The following is a 23,372-nucleotide window of genomic DNA, read 5'->3' on the forward strand; positions in this document are numbered from 1 at the left end:
CAATTGTGTAAAGTTGTGAAAATGCCCCTTTCCCCTTCAGTCCTGCCCCGCAGAGGTTATCACTGTTGGGAGTTTGGTGTACAGTGTCCATGTTTTTGAGTAGATGTGTATATACACATATGTTCATATAGAGCACGATACCCTTCAATGTCATTCCATACATAATTTCCCCAGCTATCTTTTTTCTCCCAGTTAATATTGTCTTGATGGCCTCCAAATTGATATGTAGTTCACTTTCCACAACTGAAAATGTTATTGGCAAAAAAAACCCCAAATATAATTTACTGTATTTTTTATATTCAAAGTAAGCTTTAATAATAGTTAATACATGTATTAAAATTGTATTTTTAAATTTATATATGTTTTTGTTTTTATTTTTTAATCACCTAGCCCCAGATGTCAAATACTGTATTTTTTTACAGCTACATAGTACTGTAGTCCATTACATAGATGGAACCCAATTTATTTATACTTTTCCCTACCTTATATACTGCTTCAGAGAGCTTCCTGTATTTTCTTATACTCGTAATAATATTTCCATTTTATTGTGCTTTGAAAGGCTTATTCTATAGCTATAATTGGTAGACTTTCCTCCCTATGTGGACATAAAATCTGTCTATGTGCAAATATTTCTGCTGCTGCCGATCTTTTGATGTGGTTTTGTACTTCATTTTGAACCCTGAGTTTAGGCTTATAAAAATTTGTGAACACAATTTCATTATACTTATATATTTTCCTTTTTTACTATTAAACTTTCATTGAGGGGTTTCTTTATCCATGAAGCAAGCACAGTGCAATAAAAACTCGAGTTAACTTTGTTAATAACTGAATTTTCCTTAAAGGCATGTTTTTATAGGAGACTGGGACTCTGAATCTTTTTGCATTGTTTCGATCTGTTTCTTGGCCTCAGATATGCTATCCACATGTGTGCCTCCTGTGGTACAGCAAAGCCAGCGATTTGGTTGTCATTAAGTAGCTTATGAAGAAAATCTGGAAGAGTTTTATGGGGATAATCAAGAAAAAATTTCCGTATGTGGGTAAGCTTTGCCCTTCTCAATCTGGACTGAGCTGTCAAGAATAGTTCTTGTGTTGAGTTGGATGTAGTGAGCAAGGAAAACAGGATATAAAACAAATAAAGTTGGGGACTGCTTATAGGAAGTGTTAACCCTGCAACATATAGAGGAATCGACATATAGTAGGTGCAAATACTGTTTCTAAGAACCACAAACTAAGAATGATAAGTTATCAATATAGTTTAATATTTGCTAATTTTACTACACTCTTTTATTAGTTATATGTAGGGATGTCACAGGGATTGTAAATTCAATTTGAGTAAAGTTTAAAACCATATATTTTATAATAAAGGGCCTTTAACTTAAGATGGCCAAAGCACTGATATTATATATTTGCTATAAAGAGAATTATCAGAGTTTTATTTTTCTGATATTAAAAGTTACTTAATAAAGACTTGTTTCCATTTTAAAAAGGAAGTGTTAACCATGGGCCTCTGCTGTACTTTTTATTTAAAGAATTCGTAAGACTGTATAAATACTATTTCTTTAATCTTCATAGTACATCCAAAACAGAGAAACATGAAAGGCCTCATCTTGTGAATCCTCTGGTGAAAGACATTTTGTGAAAGGGCAATTAATTGCTAGTCCTTTTTGTATTATTAATTCCTGGCAGAGAATAGCCCGTTTATAGCATGCTACTGTCTTTCAGCAGCTATATTCCTTTTTGACAGATAATAAAACTATGAGAACAATTCAAAGGCATTGTATCCTCTAATTTGCTTCTGAAATACAAGGTTTTAAAAACAAAATGTTTCCATTTTGGGGGGGCAGCAATTGACAGGATGGCTGGGGCCTGACCGGAAGTGGTGTTGGCATAGACAGCACTCTGCATCCGGGGGGTTGGAGGTCGTGGGATAAAGTACAGGGGCGACACCCCCAGGGACTACTGCTTGGGGCACGATGCAAGTTCCACATAACAGGGCTCATGGAACCTGCTGAAATGAAATCACTTGGACCTAAGGGATCATCTGGCTGAATGTCATTCTTTTTTTATATAATTAAACATGTGTATACTTCATAGAATTAAATATTCTTTTTGATGTAATTAAGCATGTAACATATGGTCCAAACACGTTTCCCTTTCTCCAGAGTCATACCATGGTGATACCAAGTAAACATCATTTTGTATCAGCCTTCACACCTGAAAGCGTGCCAGGCAAGACACATTCATCCTGACAGCTGGAGCTGCTGCCTTCTGCTTATGTGTACAGCTGCCTGCTGTCCTTTTCTGTTCCTCTAAAGTATCTATCAGGTTCTCAAAATACATTTCCTCTGGCACACAGAGGCTGGTTAACTCTAATTAATATCTTTCCTGTGGCTACATATCCGAGCACTCATGGCTTCTATATCTTGGCTTATTTGGAATTTCTGTGTTTACAACTCATAAATAATATTTGTTTTTTCCATTCCTTTTTTTCTATGGCCCCTGTTACAGGGGATTTAGACAAGGAGGGTAGTACCAGCTTTAGGAGGAGAAGTAGGTACCTGTTTTGTGACACAGGGCATTGAGGATGCTTGGGCCTAATCACTGGCTCAAGAATATTAATTAGCCAAGTGCCTGTAGTCTCAGCTATTCGGGAATCTGAGGCAGGAGGATCACTTGAGCCCAGGAGTTCAAGACCAGCCTGGGAAACACATTGGGACCCTGATTTTTTTTAAAGAAAGAAACAACAAACAAACAAACAATGATGAATTGAATGGTTGTTGTGTGCCAGGCGCTGGGCTAGGTGGTAGGGGTAAATAGATATCTAATACAGATGGGAGAACTAGACTAGAAATAAATCTATATAAATTAGGGTTAAGGTGAGATGGAAACCTCCAGAGACAGGCCTAGAACCAGATTATGAAAGGGCTTTGTGGACAAGCTGAAGAGTGTTAGCTGAGTCCTACTGATCAGTGGTTCTCTAAGTGTGGCGGTCACGTCCTGCTCCCTTCCCACCAAATTCTCAGGCTCTGGCAGCCACTAATCTATTTCCTATTTCCATCAATTTGTCTATTCTAGAAATTTCATATATATGGAATCATATAATGTGGCCTTTTGTGACTTGCTTCTTGCACTCAGCATAACGTTTTCAAGGGTCATCATGTGGTACCAGAACTTCATTCCTTTTTATGACCAAATATTATTATATTGTATGGATACACCCATTTTGTATGGATATACCTCATTTTGTTTATCCACTTATCCATGGATGGACATTTGGGTTGCTTTTACTTTTTGGCTATTATAAGTAATGCTGCTATGAATAGCCATGTGCAAGTTGTCATGTTGATAATGTGCTCTCATTCTTTTTTGGCAGTTTTTTTTTTTTTTTTAATTTTTGGCCAGGGCCGGGTTTGAACCCACCACCTCTGGCATATGAGGCCGGCACCCTACTCCTTTGAGCCACAGGCACCACACTGTGCTTTCATTCTTTAGGGTGCATACCCTGGGGAGGGTTTTAAGGACAGAATGGCCCAGTCAGCTGAGTATCTGAGTCTGTTAGAGCTCGGGCAAGGCCCCTCCTCCTTCTTCTGCCTCCACTGCCCGCCTGCCACACACTCCTTCAGCCACCGCTCTCATTTTACATGGTGCTGCAGGGGTGGGAGGTGGGCTGTGTCGGTGGAATTATCTTCCTCTCCACAGATTCTGAGGGCCTTCCACGGCATCTCTTCCTCCTGCCCCACCTTTGTGGACCTCTGCCATTGATGGAAATGAGCCAAAAAAGACATGGATTAAGAAGCTTTTGTGACAGTTGAACCAAGGTGCTGGGGATCTGGACCAGGGCGAGATTAGCAGAGATAAATATGAGGGCTGACAATTAAGTTTGTTTACTTGCCACTGTTTCCTTATGTTGGCAGTACTGTACAAACAGCTTGGTAAGGTTTCATAACCTTGGTATATCAGCGTCTCATAGCTGTGTTTGTGTCAGCATGTCGTGGTGTCTTTCTGGGTGGGGTTCATTTTTTGTTGCTGTTTGCTGTGTGTTTTTGGGTGCCGTCGCGAGAATGTTGGAACTTGAATTAGAGCTGTGGACCAACATTAGATTTCTTGTTAAACTTGGTGAGAGTGAAAGTGAAATCAGGGACATGTTAGTCCAAGTTTATAGGGATAATGCCATGAAGAAAACAGCAGTGTACAAATGGATTAAACATTTTTCTGATGGGAGAGAAAGTATTACTGACAAAGAAAAGTCTGGGCAGCCACTAATAAGCAGAACTGATGAAAACATTGCAAAAATTCATCAAATGGTATGTCAAAACTATTGCCTGCCCATGAGAAACAAAGCAGACCATTGACATAAAAACAGGAAAATCTTAACTGACAATTTTGGCATGATAAAGGTGTATGTAAAAATGGTCTGAAAGGTGGCTGAGCACCATGGCTCACAACTGTAATCCCAGCACTTGGGAGGCCAAGGCGGGTAGATTGCCTGAGCTCATGAGTTTGAGACCAGCCTGAGCAAGAGAGAGACCCCTGTCTCAAAAAAAAAAAAAAAAAAAAAAATTGCTGGGCATTGTGGCAGGTGCCTATAGTCCCAGCTACTTGGGAGGCTGAGGCAAGAGAATTGCTTAAATTCAAGAGTTTGAGGTTGCTGTGAGCTGTGTGACACCACGACACTCTACTGAGGGTGACAAAGTGAGACTCTGTCTCAAAAAAAAAAAAAAAAGGTCTCAAATGAACTTACCAATGAACAGAAGCAGAAAGAGTCAAAGTTTGCCAAGACCCTCTAGAGAGGCAAGAGGATGTTTTGGACTCTTTTATCACTGACGGTGAAACATGGATGTACTAATATAACCCTGAAACAAACCATCAAAGTGCACAAGGAAGTCAGCCACTTCTCCACAACCAAAAAATTTAATCAGTTCAAATCAAGAGTCAAAATGATGTTCCTAACCTTTTTTGATATCAGAGGGATTGTTTAGTATGATTTTGTACCAAATGGACAGTGAACCAAATTTAGTATTTGAAAGTGCTGAAAAGGCTGCATGAAAAAGTTAGATGAAAACAATCTGAACTTTTCACCAGCAACTCAGGGTTCTTACATCATGACAATGCACCAGTTCATATGGCACTGTCTGTGAGGGATTTTTTTAGCCATTAAACAAGTAAGTGTATTGGAGTTCCCACCCTCCTCACCTGATCTAGACCCCAGTGACTTTTTTCTTTACCCTAACATAAAAGAAATATTTTTATTATTTATTTATTTATTATTTTTTTTATTAAATCATAACTGTATACAATGATATGATTATGGGGCATCATACACTCACTTCATAAAAAAGAAATATTTTTAAAAAGACATTTAGGACATCAAGGATAATATGAACACAGCTCTGATGGCCATTCCAGAAAAAGAATTCCAAGATTGTTTTAGAGGGTGGACTAGGCTCTGGCATCAGTGCATAGCTTCCTAAGAGGAATACTTCAAAGGTGACCATAGTGATATTCAACAATGAGTATATAGCACTTTTTCAAGAATGAGAAAACTTAATTGTCAGACCTTGTATGTTGATTCTGAACCATCACCTTTGGTAACTCATAGCCTTCTTCCAGCAGACTCCAACTATACTGCAAAGCAAATTCATATATTGACTAACCTTTCCCTTGGTGTAAAATATTTTTCAGAATTGAGTTCTCTCCTGAAGGGATAAAAATCACAAAAGAGTACCACTCCCCAGAAGAACTATCCTTGCTCAGAGCTACTTGTCTGAAAATTCCCAAAGGTACTCATGAACTCCTCATTTTAATGTCACAATTTTGACTTCCTGACACATGGTACAGAGTAATCTCCTAGTCTGATTATGGAGTGTCCCAAAAGTCTCCCCTTAAGTCACCATACACAAGGAAAATGGGAAATTGTAGCTAAATGTGCCTTTATTTAAAGCTATACATTATAAAACTTTACAAAGAGATGGCCAACACATGGAGAATATTTTGTAAATACTTTGTAATGGAAACTTTAGGGGAGACTTTTGGGATACCTGTATTTTTTGATAATTTAGTGCAAAATGTTCTGTGTTATGGTCTGATCTGCCAAAAGTGGGAAGAAATGATTACATTAGTATGTGTGTTAGTTTCCTGTGGTTGGTGTAACAAATTACTATAAATTCTTGGCTTAATATAATTCAAATTTATTCTCCTCCAGTTCTGGACCCCTGAAATGAATCTTATAGCGCTAACATCAAGAGTTGGCAAGAAGTTCAGAGACTGTAAGGAAAAATCCATTTCCTAGTTGTTTTCAGCTTCAAGAACCATAGTCCTTGTATTCTTTGGCTCATGGCCCCTTCTTCCATGTTCAAAGTCAATGGTTTTCATCTTTCATCTCTGATTCTCTGACTCTGCCTCATACTGTATCTGTGACATGGCCTTCTTCTTTTCTATTAAATCTCCTTCTTCTTCCCTCTTATAATACTTCTGATTACATGGGGATAACCCAAGATATCTCCCCATGTCTACCCTGTTTCCCCGAAAATAAGACATCCTCCGAAAATAAGACCTAATTACAGGAAAGATAAGACGTCCCCTGAAAATAAGACCTAGCGCATCTTTGGGAGCACACCTTAAAATAAGATACTGTCTTATTTTTGGGGAAACAGGGTAGATCCTTAACTTACTCACATCTGCAAAGATTCTTTTTCCATAGGAGATAACATTCAGAATTCCCAGAGATTAAGACCTGGATATCGAGAGCGATTATTTAGCCTATCCTGATATTAAATCAGCATTAAAGATGCTTTGCCCTTTTTATCGCTTTTGGGTCCATTCTTATCAGTGAGTGAACTGGTAGGTGGAAAAGAGAAGAGTAATGGGAAAAGCTTGCAACTTTTCCTGGAATTCTTTCATTCATCAAATGAGTACCATGCTCTGAGGCCCCACTTTCTGCTGCTGTGGTCATGGGGGCTGTGGCTGCACAGGTTGGCAGTTCCTGCTGTCCTTAGGTGCTGGCAGCTCTGCTGAAGTGTCCTAAGCAGTCACCAGAAAGCTTCTGAAATGAGTTGCATGCTTTTCTAACTTGCAATAACCCCTTTACCTGCTTTAGTCCACTGTCTCAGAGACCAGTGCCACTGGAATTATGAATAAAGTGACTCTAGACTCAGCTCCAGAGTCCACAGCCAGAGAACCTGGTTATAAACATGTCTTTTGGTTGACCCACATTATGAATTCTCTGGTAGCAGTTTTCCATGTATCCCTATTTTCTTACCTCTTTCCCACATAGAACCCCAAAAGTTTATCATGAAATTTGCCTTTAATCAACTTGAGAGGCACAAGGCTAAATAAGACAAGAGTTCAGGGTACAAAGTCTCTAGGCAACTTCCACCCAAAGGATGGCCAATTTCCATATCCACTCTCTCTTGCTCAACATGATATACAGGGCCCTGAAATATAAGCATCAGAAGGGAGGAAGACAAATGAGTCGCCTCTATGTCTGGAGTACATCACAAGTGGGACAGACAGGATGTGCACATCCCAAGCTGATGGGAGACACGTGCTACGAGACAGGCGCCAGGAGGTTGTACTCCTGCCTGGGCGAGGGCAGACCCAGGAAGCCCTCTTGGATGTGTTTGGAGAGCTGGAACTTGCTAATAGATTGGGTGAGTGTGTTTAGGAGCACAGAGGCCAGAACACAAAGAGGCTCTGAGCCTGGGAGACTGAGGGGCGATTGGAGGAAGGCAAGCCAAGAAAGAAAAGCAAACGTGGCTGAGTGGGAATTCTGTATGATGGATTTGGTTCTGAAATGCCTAGCCACTGGAAAGTTCTAAAAAGAAGTGTGAAGTTAGGCCTGGTGCTTAGAGACAAGCGTGAGACTGGAGACTAGAGAAGTGGAGATGAGTCCTAGAGATCTACTACCAAAGTCTTAGATGTGGACAACAAAGTAAAAGATCTCAGTAGATATCCCCCTGGAGGGCACAGAGATACACTGCCAGCTAAACACAGACTACCGGAGACTCTCAGGAGATGGTATCAGGCAGATAGGGGGCAGAGGGGAGCAGAATAGTCTGCTTTGGTCTGTAATAGAGTCAACTACCACAAAACCAGCTCTGCAACCAGTCTCTGTATTTTTTCACTTGTGGTCCAAGCATATTCCAATGGCATGTGAGATAGTCATGACATTTGGCAGGTATGACAGACAGCTGTATAGACAGGAGGGCAGCAGCAGTTAATGTATGCAGCTGAGACCAGCTGAGAAAGCCCCTCAAAGCCAGGGTGCTCTTTGCACTGTGACCTATCAATGTATTTAATTCTAGGATTTAAACTAAGAACAATTTTAGTATCAGAAAACAGGACTAAATTGTGTTAATTGAATAGAAAATGGTACCAGTGGGCACCTGTCTGTGAATCAGTCAAACAGGGAAGTGGGGTGGCTTGTTGCTGAGATTATTTGTGAATATTCACTTGCTACTTTCCCAGTCCCTTCCTCATCTGTTAGTGGTTGTAAACAGAAAGATGGAGGCAGAGATTAAAGGTGAAGAAAAATGATCAGAGGAAAAAAATCTCTAAATGGAGAACATTTGGCTATAAGTTATTATGAGCTGAACGAAGTCACTTTTGAGATTTATAATTTGTTAGTTTTTTTATGACTATCAAAGGAATGGATTTTGAAGATCAGAAGTTAGTGGGCAGTGGGAACTAAATGCTTCCTCCTAGATAGCCTTGCTATCAGGTGTTATGTTCCTTAAAACAAGTTTCAGACGGAAGTCTACTCTGTGTTCAGCTATTCATTAACAAGCTGGCACAAAAACTTGTAGTGAAGGATTGGTCAAAGTTCCAATTCTGTTTTTTTTTTTTTTTAAGTACTTTGGCAGGCACTTGCATCAAATGAACACTTTGAGGCAAATGCAACAGTAATCTCACGACAGGGCACTGAACCTTTGAGTAAGGTCAGGGGAAGGGATTCTTCATTATGGGATGAGGGTAGGAGGCATTTGTTCTGAGTGGAGTGCTAGAATTAGGGTGCTGTACCTAAAGTATTTGGCTAGTGTGCTCACCTGACTTTTATGCCCCATTCATGCAAGGGGCGAGGTACCTGTGCACCATTTCTGTTGATCATGTGTCTTGAACACTTCTTATTTCCCCAAAGGTAAATTATTTGAATTATCCTCTGAAGCAAATCCAGGTAGCAGTAGTTAAAGCACATGACTGGAAAGCATGGACTACTAAATATGGTATTTCAAGTGTTAACTCACCATTCCTAGAGTATAAATTAACTTGCACATATGTGTATTTATAATATTGTCTAAACAGAAGTATATTATGGTAAAGTATAGGCAATAAAATAATTACCTTACTTTCCCCAAGAATAAGGAGGGCAAAAGCCACTAAATAATTATGGTCCCCCAAATGTCCATGTCTTAATCTCTGGAATTTGTGGAATATTATCTTACATTGCAGAAGGAACCCTGAGTGGGGGAGCTCATTCTGTATTATCTGGGTGTGTCTTAAATGGAATCACAAGTGTCCTCATCAGAGGAAAAGAAAGAGAATAGACTGTTGAAGAGGCAACTTGATGACACAGAGACCAGAGTGGAGAAAGATGGAGGAAAACTAAAGCATACAGTGGGCCACTAACAGCGGAGAAAGTCAAGGAAATATTCTCTCCTCTGAGCCTCCAGAGGACACCAGCCCTGTCCACACCTTGAACCTGATTTTAGACGTCTAACTTCCAGAACTATAAGAGAATATATCACTGTTGTTTTAGGCCATGAAATTTATGGTAATTCCTTATAGCAGCAATAGGAAACAAATACAGTCATCAGTCTTAGTGTCAGCAGCATCTTGGTCCAGTTCATGGAAGCTTCTAGAGCTGACAGTATTCAGGTTATTAATAAAAGACCTGCATCGAGAACCTTGGAGAGAGGAGAAGGGTACAGGTGGTGCAGGCTTTAAACTGCTTTTAGGAATAGATTAAACATCAGCCCCTGAATCTGCAAAGAGTCAACAATTTCCTTGCTTCTCTGTGGCCACACTGGGACTAAGATTACCATGAATAAAAATCAAATCTAATGAAGCCACATTTCTGTTCTTTTAAACCATTAGGACTGTATTCTTGCCACGTACCAGATGGACCAGGGCTACATTCCAACAAATGGCCAGCCTGATAACAAGTAGCTTCCTCATTGATTCTGTTCCTAACAAATGGGCTGCTTTACTGAACCAACATCAAGCTGTCTCAGTCCCTATTAGAGAATGTTTATGTATCAAAATTGGACAGTAAGTTAGAGGAGTTCAGTTCCACAAAGGAAAAGGATTTTAAGAAACTGGAAACTATTGATTATCAGGTTAAAGGGGAAACTACTGACCTTCTACTCTTTGCCTTAAATAGTACTGGGGAAGGAAAACCATCAGAGCCTTTATTCTGAGGGACCATCAGCTTTGCTTTTAGGACAGAGAATTAATCTTCAAAGTATTATGAAACTAGATTCCAAGGTGACATGGAAAATTTTCACAAGCCTTGGTTATGTCATTTGTATACGTGTTGCCAAGGTTATTACAGAAATTAAATGAGAATTACTCAGTCTTTTGCGTGTAGACACACAATAAACAGCAGTTACTAGTTACAACAGGAGATGGTTATGATCAGGACTTCAGGAAGGAGGGGATCAATGCCCAAATATAGACCATTGGGTTGCTCTAGGGGTCTCTGGATAAGCTCCTTTGATCAATATGTACAATCGTACACACTATGAAGGCCAAAAAAGAAGTACATTTTCCTTCTGAAGTGAATTAGCTGTATTCACAAAGCAGATAACAATCCCTTTCAATTCAAAGTGGTACCTGGATTCCAGGCCAAATACCACGATGACTATTCAGGCAGGTCACTGCACCTTGCTAGCTCTTCCATGTACCCACTAAGTCAACTTCTTCTTCTTCTTTTTCTTTTCTTTTCTTTTCTTTCCTCCTCCTCCTCTTCCTCCTCCTTCTCCTCCTCCTCCCTCCTCCTCATCTTCCTCTTCTTCTTCTCTCTCTCTCTCTCTCTCTTTTTTTTAATAGAAAAGGGGTCTTACATTGTTACTCAGGCTACAGTGCCATGGTAACAGCTCACTGTAACCTCTAACTCCTGGGCTTAAGCAATCCTCCTACCTCAGCTTCCTGAGTAGCTGGGACTACAGGTGTGTACCACCATGCCCTGCTAATTTTTAATTTTTTTTTTTTTTGTAGAGATAGTATGTTGCCCAGGCTGGTCTTAAACTCCTTGGTTCAAGCAATCCTCCCACCTTGGCCACCAAAAATTCTGGGATTACAGATGTGAGCCACTAAGTCGCCCTAAGTCAACATCTTAATAGAATCTTGGCTTCTTTATTTGAACTGGCAGAAGGCTTTCACTCTTTGCTTCAAAATTTACAACTCCCTTGGTTCCTAATTAGCAATACTGTAATCAGAAAAGAGGAAAGGCAAACTAGAAGAGAAGCACAGGAAGGAATGGTAAATTTATTTATTCTGAGATGTTTGGGGAGCCATAGCAAAGTATTGGAGATAGATTTAAACTTTTAATATAGTTGCAAAATTACATTCCAGCAAAGAAAATTCTGTGCTAATGCAAAATGCTTCCTCTTCCTAGAGCTTCAATAGCAAGTGTTCTCAACCCAGACGTTCCAATTGACCTGCGATTGAGGGTCAGCTAAAATTTTCATTTGTTTTCAATGTGTAACCAGGTCTCTACAGTTGCTCAGACAAGACTGCGAATCTTGGAGGAAGTGAAAACCAAGTTTCTGTTTGTGCTAGAAACACTGGCGTTTGGACACCTTCTATAATTTCTGATGTTAGCCCCTTTTCTCTTAGCAAGAGGTGGCAAATGATAAGGAAAAAAACACTCAACTGTAAAACACAAAGAGAATAAAAATAGAAAATAAATATTTTCATGGAAATAAGCCTGGGTTTAGTAAAAAATCCTATTTAATTTCCATAGTTTTTTTTTTCTTTACCTTCTGTATTAGCCTGAGGTAATGAGCAAGTGCTGAAATTCTAGAACAACTTATTTCTTTTTTCCCTTCCAAGTGGACCTTGTGGTACCCTTTTGTAAATGTGAAATACAGATCTCTTCTTAGAAATAAATTAGTAATGCGTTATAAATAATTATCTCTGTCATTACGATAGAGGAAAGTCAGGAGGTGCGAACCCCAACTGGAAGGGGAGTGTAGCTGCCCATTCTTCCTTTTTGCTGTCCAGCCCCACTGTCCCACTTCTCTGTCCCTGGGGAGATCAAAGCACAGTTGGTGGGGAGAGAACTAGCATTGGGCTTATAAACTGGCTGTGTCCAAGTGGGACAATCCTACTGCTGGTTTAAAATTTTGAACTGAAGTTAGTATTACTGTAAATCCTGGGGAAATGTAAAAGTTTCTGCTGCAGTGGAAACCTCCTGAATTCTAAGGACAGAAGTTACCCCTGGGTAGGAGAAACTACACACCTGGGGCTTTGTCTCTGGTCTGTTGGTGTTGTTTTAGCCTGTGGGCTCCCAAACTGTGGGTAGGAAAAGTGCCTTCATATGCTTGGGTGCCACAGTGGTGATAGATCACATCTTTTTGCAGCTATTCAGTGCATTCAATCATTTATGCACTCATGCATTCATTTCTATAGATTCTAACTTTTAACTTTTTTTTTTTTTTTTGGCCAGGGCTGGGTTTGAACTCGCCACCTCTGGCATATGGGACCGGCACCCTACTCCTTGAGCCACAGGTGCCGCCCACTAACTTTTAACTTTTATTTTGTAATAATTTCAGCCTCATAAAAACATTGCAAAGATAGTACCAACAATGCTCATACACCCTTTACCCTGGTTCCCTAAATGATAACATTACCACACTTGCTTTCTTAAACTGTGTGTGTATATGTGTGGTATGGGTGTGTACAGATTCTTGTTATTTTTCTAAAACACTTGAGAATTAGTTGTAGACATGGTACCTCTTTACACCTAAGTATGTCCCTATTTTTTGCTATAAACAAGCACATTCTCCTAATATAACACATTGTCTTGATGCTTTTGATGAGCATCAAAAGAAACCACTGATAGGATAACTTTAAACTATAGACCTTATTCAGATTTTGCCAAGGGTTCAATTCCTCTTAAACTTTTAAAGAATTTTTTCCATTCTTTAGTAAAGGATTATTTACATACAGTAAAATTTCCCCCTTTTCATGAACAGTTTGATAGGTTCTAGCAAACTCGTAGGAAGCTTCTAATGGTCTGGGCTGACCATGGTTTTCTGAACCTCCCCAATAGTAGAACATCTCTCCAAAGGTCTGATTCCAGGTTCATTCATTCCTGCAAGTTTTATTCTGTTTTCTTAGTCCGAATATTTGCATCTTGCTTCCCCCACCCCCCAATTCAGATGCTGAAATCCTAACTCTCAAGGTGATGGTAGTAGGAGGTGGGGCCTTTGGGTAGCTTCTGCCCTTGGGAACGGGATTAGTGCCCTTAGAAAGAGGTCCCAGGGAGACACCTCATCATTTCCACCATGTGAAGACACAACGAGAAGGCACCATCTGTGAACCAGGAAATGGACCTTCACATACACTGAATCTGCTGGTGCCCTGATCATAGGCTTCCTAACCTCCAGAACCATCAGAAATTGCTCTTGTTTTAGGGACCCTCTTCTAAAGCACATATTTTGTTTGAGCAGCACAGCTAAGACATCCCCGTACCTTTCCTCCCTGGCCTGCCACACCTGGAGGTCCGCCCCAGGCTTTTTCTTGAGCACAGATGAAGTAACTAGGGCACAGCCTGTGAGTGCCTGTCATTTCCCCTTGTGCCTGCAGCTCCCGGGGCCCTATCCTCTCAGGTTAGCCCACACTTGAACTTGGCAACTTGCTGAAAATTTTAGCCGAATTCTCACTAGCTTGTATAACATCTGGCATCTCCTCCAGGCGAGTGTCCAAGTCCTGTCTCTCCTTGGATGATCCTGAGTTTCCTTAGATGCTGAGTTAGCTGGGTGCCCTGCAACCACACCTCCAGGATGAATTCAAGACAAGTTGTGACTTCACAGATTAGTTAGCATTTTTCATTGTTTTAAGAATGAGAGCAGCATCCCTCCCCCCACTTTTCTGCACTGAGCAGAAGCTAGACATCCCTTTTAAAATGTGGATTTGTTATTTTTTTTCTTCCTGCACCTTACTAGGAAAACATTTGGAAAGAAAAACTGTTGTTTCTTGACATATCGGTAATGTAAAAATAAAAAAAAACTATTAAAACATTAAGGTAGTTGTGCATTATCCTTAGAAATTTCTCTCCCAGAGAACAAGCAATCATCTGAAACAAACAACAAAAACATGTCACATTTTGGCACCAGTGCCTGCTCTGTGCTCACTGCCCATGTGGTCCAGCTGGGGACTCCAGGACCCCTCGGCCAGGCCTTGGTACAGCTGTATAATCTCTAGGAAGGGCATACAACTTAATCTTTTCTGAGTCTTACTAAAGGAAGGGCTTTGAATCAAATGGTGGTCAGTACGTTCCTCTTCCATTTCACCAGCCACACAGTGGAGTGCGTTTTCCATGACCTCAGCCCATCCTGGGCCAGGTGGCCTTCGTTTTACGCTTGCTTCTCAGGCAGAGGGGAGCTGCCCCTTGTTGGTACGGTGCAGTAATTGAGATCTCTTTCTATGCTTGCTTCATGTTCCCTGCCATCTGGGGAATATGACATACACTTTCCTTGGTAGTTCTCCTTTTTACTGAGCATCCAGATTGTTTATAATTTTGCAGCATATTAAGTGATGCTGCCATGAACATAAAAAAAAAAAAACAACTCACATTTTTAGAGGACAGATCTAAGAATGGAATATAGTGATATAGGGACTAAGAAACTGGGTTTGAAATTTAGATTTAATTATAACTTCTGATAGTTTCATTCCTGCAGTGGCTTTAGACATATACTCAAATCATTGTTTATCATATTCCTGAGTTTATAAAGAAAAAATCTGATTGAATAGCATTCACCTCTGCCAAGCTAAGATATGGATTTACTTACTATAGGCTTTTAGCCAGAATATCTACTCTGGAAGGTAGGAAGCCTCTAGATACTTGGAAGGGAAAAGTAAAAAAAAAACAAAAAAACCCAGGTACTTAAAAAGAAAAAAAAAAATAAAACCCTAGGACTTTATTATAGGGAAACTCAGATGCCTGCAAGAGCTAGAGGGTTAACGATGCTGACGATATTTATGTTATGAAGTTATGCAAGATAAATTCTTAAACACAGAACTGGTCCTAAGATGGTAATTAGCTATTCGGACGTTTCTCCTTCAGGGCATGACAGTAAAGCCGCAAAAGTGCTCAGCTTTGTTAGGAAATTGTGTTTTGTTTTTTTTTTTTCGTTTCACTTAACCATATTTTATTTTTCCTTTTGGTGCTCAAATAAATAATGACGGTTTGTCCAGTGGGCGCCCCTGAAGGCAAATTTCTTTGTTCTTCTAGCATCGTCATGACATTTTTGAAAGGATCTTTTTGAAACGATCTTAGTTTTTTGGTAATGGCCAGGAGTTTTTCTTCTTCTTCTTCTTCTTCTTTTTATTTATTTATTTATTTATTTATTTATTTATTTATTTATTTATTGTTAAATCATAGCTGTGTACATTAGTGCAATCGCCTGTACCCATTCTAAGATGCACCATAGATGTGGCCCCATTGCTCTCCCTCCACCAAAACCTCCCCCCTCCCTTCCCCTTCCTTGGCCCTTTCCCCATAGTCTTGTGCTATAGTTGGGTTATAGTCTTCATGTGAAAAGCTATAATTTAGCTTCATAGTAGGGCTGAGTACATTGGATACTTTTTCTTCCATTCCTGAGATACTTTGCTAAGAAGAATATGTTCCAGCTCCATCCATGTAAACATGAAAGAGGTAAAGTCTCCATCTTTCTTTAAGGCTGCATAGTATTCCATGGTATACATGTACCACAATTTGCTAGTCCATTCGTGGGTTGATGGGCACCTGGGCTTCTTCCATGACTTAGCAATTATGAACTGGGCCGCAATAAACATTCTGGTACAGATGTCTTTCTTATATTGTGACTTTTGGTCTTCTGGGTATAAACATAGTAAAGGAATAATAGGATCAAATGGCAGGTCTATTTTTAGGTCTCTAAGTATTCTCCAAACATCCTTCCAGAAGGAACGTATTAGTGGGCATTCTCACCAGCAGTGTAGAAGTGTGCCCTTTCCTCCACATCCACGCCAACATTTCTGGTTTTGGGATTTTGTTATGTGGGCTACTCTTACTGAGGTTAGGTGATATCTCAAAGTAGTTTTGATTTACATTTCTCTGATGATTAAGGATGATGAGCTTCTTTTCATGTGTTTGTAGATCTTGTGTTGGTCTTCTTTAGAGAAGTTTCTCTTCAAGTCCCTTGCTCACCCTGAGATGGGGTCACGTGTTCTTTTCTTGTTAATACGTTTGAGTTCTCTGTGGATTCTGGTTATTAGACCTTTATGTGAGGTATAACCTGCAAATATTTTCTCCCATTCTGAGGGCTGTCTGCTTGCTTTACTCACTATGTTCTGGGCTGTGCAGAAGCTTTTTAGTTTGATGAGGTCCCAGTAGTGTATTTTTGATACTGCTTCAATTGCCTGGGGAGTCCTCCTCATAAAATATTCACCCAGGCCGGGTCCTTCAAGAGTTTTCCCTGCACTTTCTTCAAGTATTTTTATAGTTTCATGTCTTAAGTTTAAATCTTTTATCCAGTGAGAGTCTATCTTAGTTAATGGTGAAAGGTGTGGGTCCAGTTTTAGTCTTCTACAGGTTGCCAGCCAGTTTACCCAGCACCATTTGTTAAATAGGGAATCTTTTCCCCACTGAATGTTTTTATGTGGCTTGTCAAAGATCAAATAACGGTAAGTAGCTGGATTCATCTCTTGGTTCTCTATTCTGTTCCAGACATCTACTTCTCTGTTTTTGTGCCAGTACCATGCTGTTTTGATCACTATGGATTTATAGTACAGTCTCAGGTCTGGTAGCGTGATTCCTCCTGCTTTGTTTTTATTGCTCAGTAATGTTTTGGCTATTCGAGGTTTTTTTCTGATTCCATATAAAACGAAGTATTATTTTTTTAAGATCTTTAAAGTATGACAATGGAGCTTTAATAGGAATTGCATTAAAATTATATATTGCTTTAGGCAGTATGGACATTTTAACAATGTTGATTCTTCCCAGCCATGAGCATGGTATATTTTTCCATTTGTTAACATCTTTGGCTATTTCTTTTCTTAGAGTTTCATAGTTCTCTTTGTAGGGATCTTTCACATCCTTTGTTAGGTATACTCCCAAATATTTCATCTTCTTTGGCACTACTGTGAAAGGAATAGAGTCCTTGACTGTTTGTTCGGCTTGGTTATTGTTGGTATATATAAAGGGTACAGATTTATGGGTGTTGATTTTGTAGCCTGAGACATTGCTATATTCCTTGATCACTTCTAAAAGTTTTGTAGTAGAATCCCTAGTGTTTTCCAGATATACGATCATATCATCTGCGAAGAGTGAAAGTTTGATCTCTTCTGACCCTATGTGGATACCCTTAATTGCCTTTTCTTCCCTAATTGCAATGGCTAAAACTTCCATTACAATGTTAAAGAGCAATGGAGACAATGGACAACCTTGCCTGGTTCCTGATCTAGGTGGAAATGATTTCAATTTAACTCCATTCAATACGATATTGGCTGTGGGTTTCCTGTAGATGGCCTCTATTAGTTTAAGAAATGTCCCTTCTATACCAATTTTTTTAAGTGCTCTGATCATGAAGGGATGCTGGATATTATCAAAAGCTTTTTCTGCATCAATTGAAAGAATCATATGGTCTTTATTTTTAAGTTTGTTTATGTGTTGAATTATATTCATAGATTTACGTATATTGAACCAGCCTTGAGACCCTGGGTTAAACCCAACTTGGTCATGGTGTATAATTTTTTTGATGTGTTGTTGGATTCTGTTTGTTAGGATCTTATTGAGTATTTTAGCATCTATATTCATTAGTGATATTGGTCTCTAATTTTCTTTTCTTGTTGGGTCTTTCCCTGGTTTGGGGATCAAGGTGATGTTTGCTTCGTAGAATGTGCTGGGTAATATTCCTTCTTTTTCTATATTTTGGAAGAGGTTTAGTAGTATAGGTACTAGTTCTTCTTTAAAGGTTTGGTAGAATTCTGACGTAAAGCCATCTGGTCCTGGGCTTTTCTTTTTAGGGAGATTTTGTATAGTTGATGCTATTTCAGAACTTGATATAGGCCTGTTCAACATTTCCACTTCATTCTGGCTAAGTCTTGGTAGGTGGCGTGCTTCCAGGTATTGGTCAATTTCTTTCAGATTTTCATATTTGTGAGAGTAGAGTTTCTTGTAGTATTCATTAAGGATTTTTTGAATTTCTGAGGAGTCTGTTGTTATTTCATCATTACCATTTCTGATTGATGAAATTAGAGACTTTACTCTTTTTTTCCTGGTGAGGTTAGCCAAAGGTTTATCTATTTTATTGATCTTTTCAAAAAACCAGCTTTTGGATTTATTGATCTGTTGTATAGTTCTTTTGTTTTCAATTTCATTTAATTCTGCTCTGATTTTGGTTATTTATTTTCTTCTGCTGCATTTGGGGTTAAAGTGTTCTTCTTTCTCCAGTTGCTTGAGATGTTCCATTAAGTTATTGACTTCCTCTCTTTCTGTTTTCTTGAAGAAGGCTTGCAGTGCTATAAATTTCCCTCTTAGGACTGCCTTTGCAGTATCCCAGAGGTTCTGGTAATTCGTGTCTTGATTGTTGTTTTGTTCCAGAAATGTGGTGATTTCCTTCTTAATCTCGTCTATAACCCATGTATCCTTCAGCATAAGGTTGTTTAGCTTCCATGTTTTTGTATGGGTATGCCAGTTCCTGTTGGTATTTAGTTTAACTTTTATTCCATGATGGTCTGAGAAGATGCAAGGAATAATTTCTATTTTTTTAAATTTGCTGAGGTTAGATTTGTGGCCTAGGATGTGGTTGATTTTGGAGTATGTTCCATGGGCTGATGAGAAGAATGTGTATTCAGTTTTGTTGGGATGAAATGTTCTGTAGATGTCTGTTAAGTCCAGATGTTGAATGGTTGAGTTTAAATCTAAAATTTCTTTGCTTAGCTTCTTTTTGGAGGATCTATCCAGGACTGCTAAAGGGTTGTTAAAATCTCCAACTACTATGGAAGTGGAGGAAATCGAGTTTCTCAGGTCTGTTAGAGTTTCTCTTATAAATTGAGGTGCATTGTGGTTGGGTGCATAAATGTTAATAATTGAGATCTCATCATATTGAGTATTACCTTTAACAAATATGAAGTGTCCATCCTTATCCTTAATTATTTTGGTTGGTTTAAAGCATATTGCGTCTGCGAACAGAATTGCAACGCCTGCTTTTTTCTGCTTTCCATTTGCCTGGAATATAGATGACCATCCCTTCACCTTGAGTCTATATCTGTCTTTTAATGTAAGATGCGATTCTTGGATGCAGCAGATATCTGGCTTGAGTTTTTGTATCTAGTCTGCCAACCTGTGCCTCTTTAGAGGACAATTTAAACCATTCACATTAATTGAGAGTATTGATAAGGCTTTCAAGAGACCGGTGGACATTTTTAATCCTTTTGCGACTGTGGAAGTTGGAATTTGATCAAAAATTTTTTGGGTGGGTTTACTTTTGTGGTGGAGAATTATGCTGGTCTTTATGGAGGAAAGGTCTAAGAATGTCCTGGAGAGCTGGTTTAGTTGTGGCAAATTTCTTCAACATGTGAATGTCGTTGAAGTATTTAATTTCTCCGTCATAAATGAAGCTCAGTTTAGCTGGGTACAGGATCCTGGGTTGAAAGTTATTTTGTTTTAGGAGGTTAAAAGTCGATGACCATCCTCTTCTAGCTTGAAAGGTTTCAGCAGAGCGATCTGCATTTATTCTGATATTCTTCCCCTTGTAGGTAATGGTTTTCTTTCGTCTGGCAGCTTTCAGAATTTTCTCCTTCATATTAACTTTAGTGAAATTGATTATGATGTGTCTGGGTGATGTCTTATTTGGGTTGTGTCATGCTGGAGTTCTGAAATTGTCTGCTATCTGAATTTTGGAATCTCTTGGCATGTCTGGAAAGTTCTCCTTCATAATCTCATGGAGAAGAGACTCTGTGCCTTGTGAAGCCACTTTGTCACTTTCGGGGATCTCTATAAGACGAATACTGGTTTTCTTCAAATTATCCGAGAGCTCTCTGAGAGAGTGGTCTGTTTTTGCTCTCCATTTCTCTTCTTCTTTGAGGGTTTGGGAGCGTTCGAAAGCTTTGTCTTCAATGTGAGAAATCCTTTCTTCTGCTTGCTCCATTCTGTTACTGGAGGGATTCTACTGTGTTTCTCAGATCTTTGAGGGATGCAACTTCTCGTCTCAATGTGTCAAAATCTTTGGTCATTTGGTCTTTGAATCCATTGAATTCTTGAGATAACTTTTGGAATTCTAATTCAATCTTATTTGCTATCCAGATCCTGAATTCAATTTCTGACATCTCAGCTATTTGTTTGTGCATGGGATCTTGTGCTGTTTCTGCCCCATTGATCCTTGGGGGAGTTGATCTACTCTGATTATTCATATTGCCAGAGTTTTTCTGTTGATTTCGCCTCATGATTGTTTTTCACCGTTGCCTCTGGCTGTCCTCAGAGTTCGGGAGGTGTCTCTCCAAGATTAGACCCCAGCAGGATCACTCTGGATCTTTGTAGGGAGTGACCCTGTGTAGTTCCTCTGGGGCTGCTCTAGCTAGGGAGTTCTGGTTGTGGAAGCAGCTCCGGTTTGTGACACACCTGGATCCAGCAACAGGGCTGGGGGTGGTGTGCACGGTTCTGGGAGTGCCAGATGCCCAGTGACTTTAGCACAGAGAGCCCAAGGCTCCAGCAGTCTCTGGCCAGGTGAAGAGCTCTGTGCAGAGGCAGGGAGGGCTTCAAAGGGCACGCAGCTACCAGAGTCCCTGTTCAGATGAACGGGCTAGTGTGGAAGCTGGGAGGACACAGGAGGGAGGACGCAGGGTTGCGTGGCTCCTGCAGTTCCTGGTCAGGGAATGTGGAGGCCCTGTGGGTGCGGGTCACTGGTTGGGGGTCACTGCATAGCTCTTATGAAGGTCTGGGCAGCGCCAAGCCCAAGAGTTTGAGGTTGCTATGAGCTGTGACATCACGGCACTCTACCCAGGGCAACAGCCCAAGGCTCCAGTGTGCCGAAACTGTCTCACTCTGCCCCTAAGGATTAAGGCTGTAAGGCAGCTCAGTCCCTGCCTTTAGGCTGCTCAGTCAGTAGGTTACTGTGACCCGCCCAATCCTTGTTCTGAGACCCTGAGGGTGGAGCTTGCTGGGGCAGTTCTTTCACAATGGCTTCCTGCACCCAGCTCAGTGGCTCAGTCTGGGGCCCCAGACAATGCCCAAAGTTCTCCACACTCCTGCTCAAGCTCTCCCCAAGGCAGTTCAACTGAGTGCCGAGTCCAAGAACACCGAAACAGTTCACAAGTAAGGCCTTTCTGGTTTGCAGTCTCACTGCTGCTTGTACTTATGGTTGCCGGTGTGATTAGGTCAATCGAACACACGCAACCACTTGCCAGTTTTCCACTGTTTTTGTCCTCCTCTTGGGGTCCAGAAGTCCCTTGCTCGCTCCCTGTATCCTCAAAGGGATGATTATAGGCAGATCCCACTGGCCAGAGATGCCTGGAGTCCTCTCTCCCCAGACTTGCTGTTCCCAGTTGCAGGGAAGCTGTTACTCGGCCGCCATCTTTAATCTCTCTCCTGGAAATTGTGTTTTTTTTATTAAAGAAAACTAGCTAGTTAGAAATATTTATGGGACACCTTCTGTATTAGCTACTGTAGGAATTTCAAATGTTATCAGAGAATAATTATTCTGAGTAATTATCGAAAAGATGTTGAATTCTTTCTGAACACTCTTTGTCTGAATAGCTGACTCCCAGTGATAATTCACTATCCCACCATAGTTCTAGTTGTGTTGTTTTTCCACACCATCCTTTGGGGTTCGGATGAAGCTAAGCACAGATTTCCTTTCAGGGTTCTAACAAACCTTTAGGCTCCCTTTCCCCTGGCCTGACCTCCTAACTCAGGTTCCTGGTCCCACAGCATCCTCCTGATGACCCAAAGCTACCTTCCTACCATGCACTGCATTGAAGGAAGGATGTTCTTATTCACCTCCCAAGAACTCTGAGGAAACAAACTTATACCAGAATGTTCTTTGTGAGACATCTTTCTTAAGAGGATACCTTTTATGTAATTTTTTTGTTGTTCCTTTTCAATCAGAACAGAGAGTGTTAGAATCTTAGGCAGGTATCTCCATGTTCCCTGTGGTCACTCTGTGGGCTGGCCACCAGCCTGCGTGTAGGTAGACCCTTCCCTCCTGCATGTGCGTGTGTGTGTCAGGGGGCTGCAGGGAGGCTGCCCCAGAATGCTCCTTGGTGACTGGAGTCAGGTTGGTCTGTGTTACTTACACATTCCCACCTTCAGACATCTGTGTTAGGAGTGCTATCTTTGGGAACAGACAGATTTTTCTCCTCTTCTTTCTTCTGTTTGAATTTTCAGCTTGGAATCTAAGTGTTAGTTTAATGTTTAGGCCTTATTTAAGTGGCACCAATACCTTTCCAGGGTTCTGGGGTTCTTTTTCTTTGAGACAGTTTCACTTTGTTGCCCTTGGTAGAGTGCTTTGGCATCATAGCTCACAGCAACCTCAAACTCTTGGGTTCAAGCCATTCTCTTGCCTTAGCCTCCTGAGTAGCTGGGACTGCAGGTGCCTGCCATAATGCCTGGCTATTTTTAGAGATAAGATCTTGCTCTGGCTCAGGTTGTTCTCAAATTCATCAGCTCAGGTGATCCACCCACCTTGACCTCCCAGAGTGCTAGAATTACAGGCATGAGCCACCACACCCATTCTGCAGTTCTTTCCTGGAAAAAGATTACAGTAGTCCCCCCTTATCCATGTGGATGTGTTCCAGGATCCCCAGTGGATGCCTGAAACTGCAAACAGCACTGAACCATAGGTATGCTATGCTTTTTCATATATATATAATATATATATATATATACACACACACACACACATACATATGCTCATAATAAAATTTAATTTACAAATTAGGCATAGCAGATTAACAGCTACTAATAAAAATAGAACCATTATAGCAATATACTCTAATAAGAGTTATGTGAATGTGGTCTCTCTCCTCTATCTCTCTCAAAGTATCTGTACTGTACTCACACATTTTACAGTCATGTTGACAATGGTTGACTGAAAACATGGAAAGTGAAAATGCACATAAAGGTATTGTCTCGACTGTCAACTGATTAAAGAAGACTGCTAATCCCCGCCTACTAAGACAGAGAATGC

At 40.3% G+C, this 23,372-nt stretch overlaps 1 protein-coding gene across 1 annotated transcript in view; it reads left to right on the top strand.

Moving 5' to 3' along the window:
• The window catches only part of COL28A1 (collagen type XXVIII alpha 1 chain), a 209,926-nt gene that overhangs the window by 166,517 nt on the left and 20,037 nt on the right, over positions 1-23,372 (top strand). The gene's annotated exons all lie outside the window — the stretch shown is intronic.

This window comes from Nycticebus coucang, chromosome 11, assembly GCF_027406575.1.
Source record: "Nycticebus coucang isolate mNycCou1 chromosome 11, mNycCou1.pri, whole genome shotgun sequence".
Taxonomy (NCBI): domain Eukaryota; kingdom Metazoa; phylum Chordata; class Mammalia; order Primates; family Lorisidae; genus Nycticebus; species Nycticebus coucang.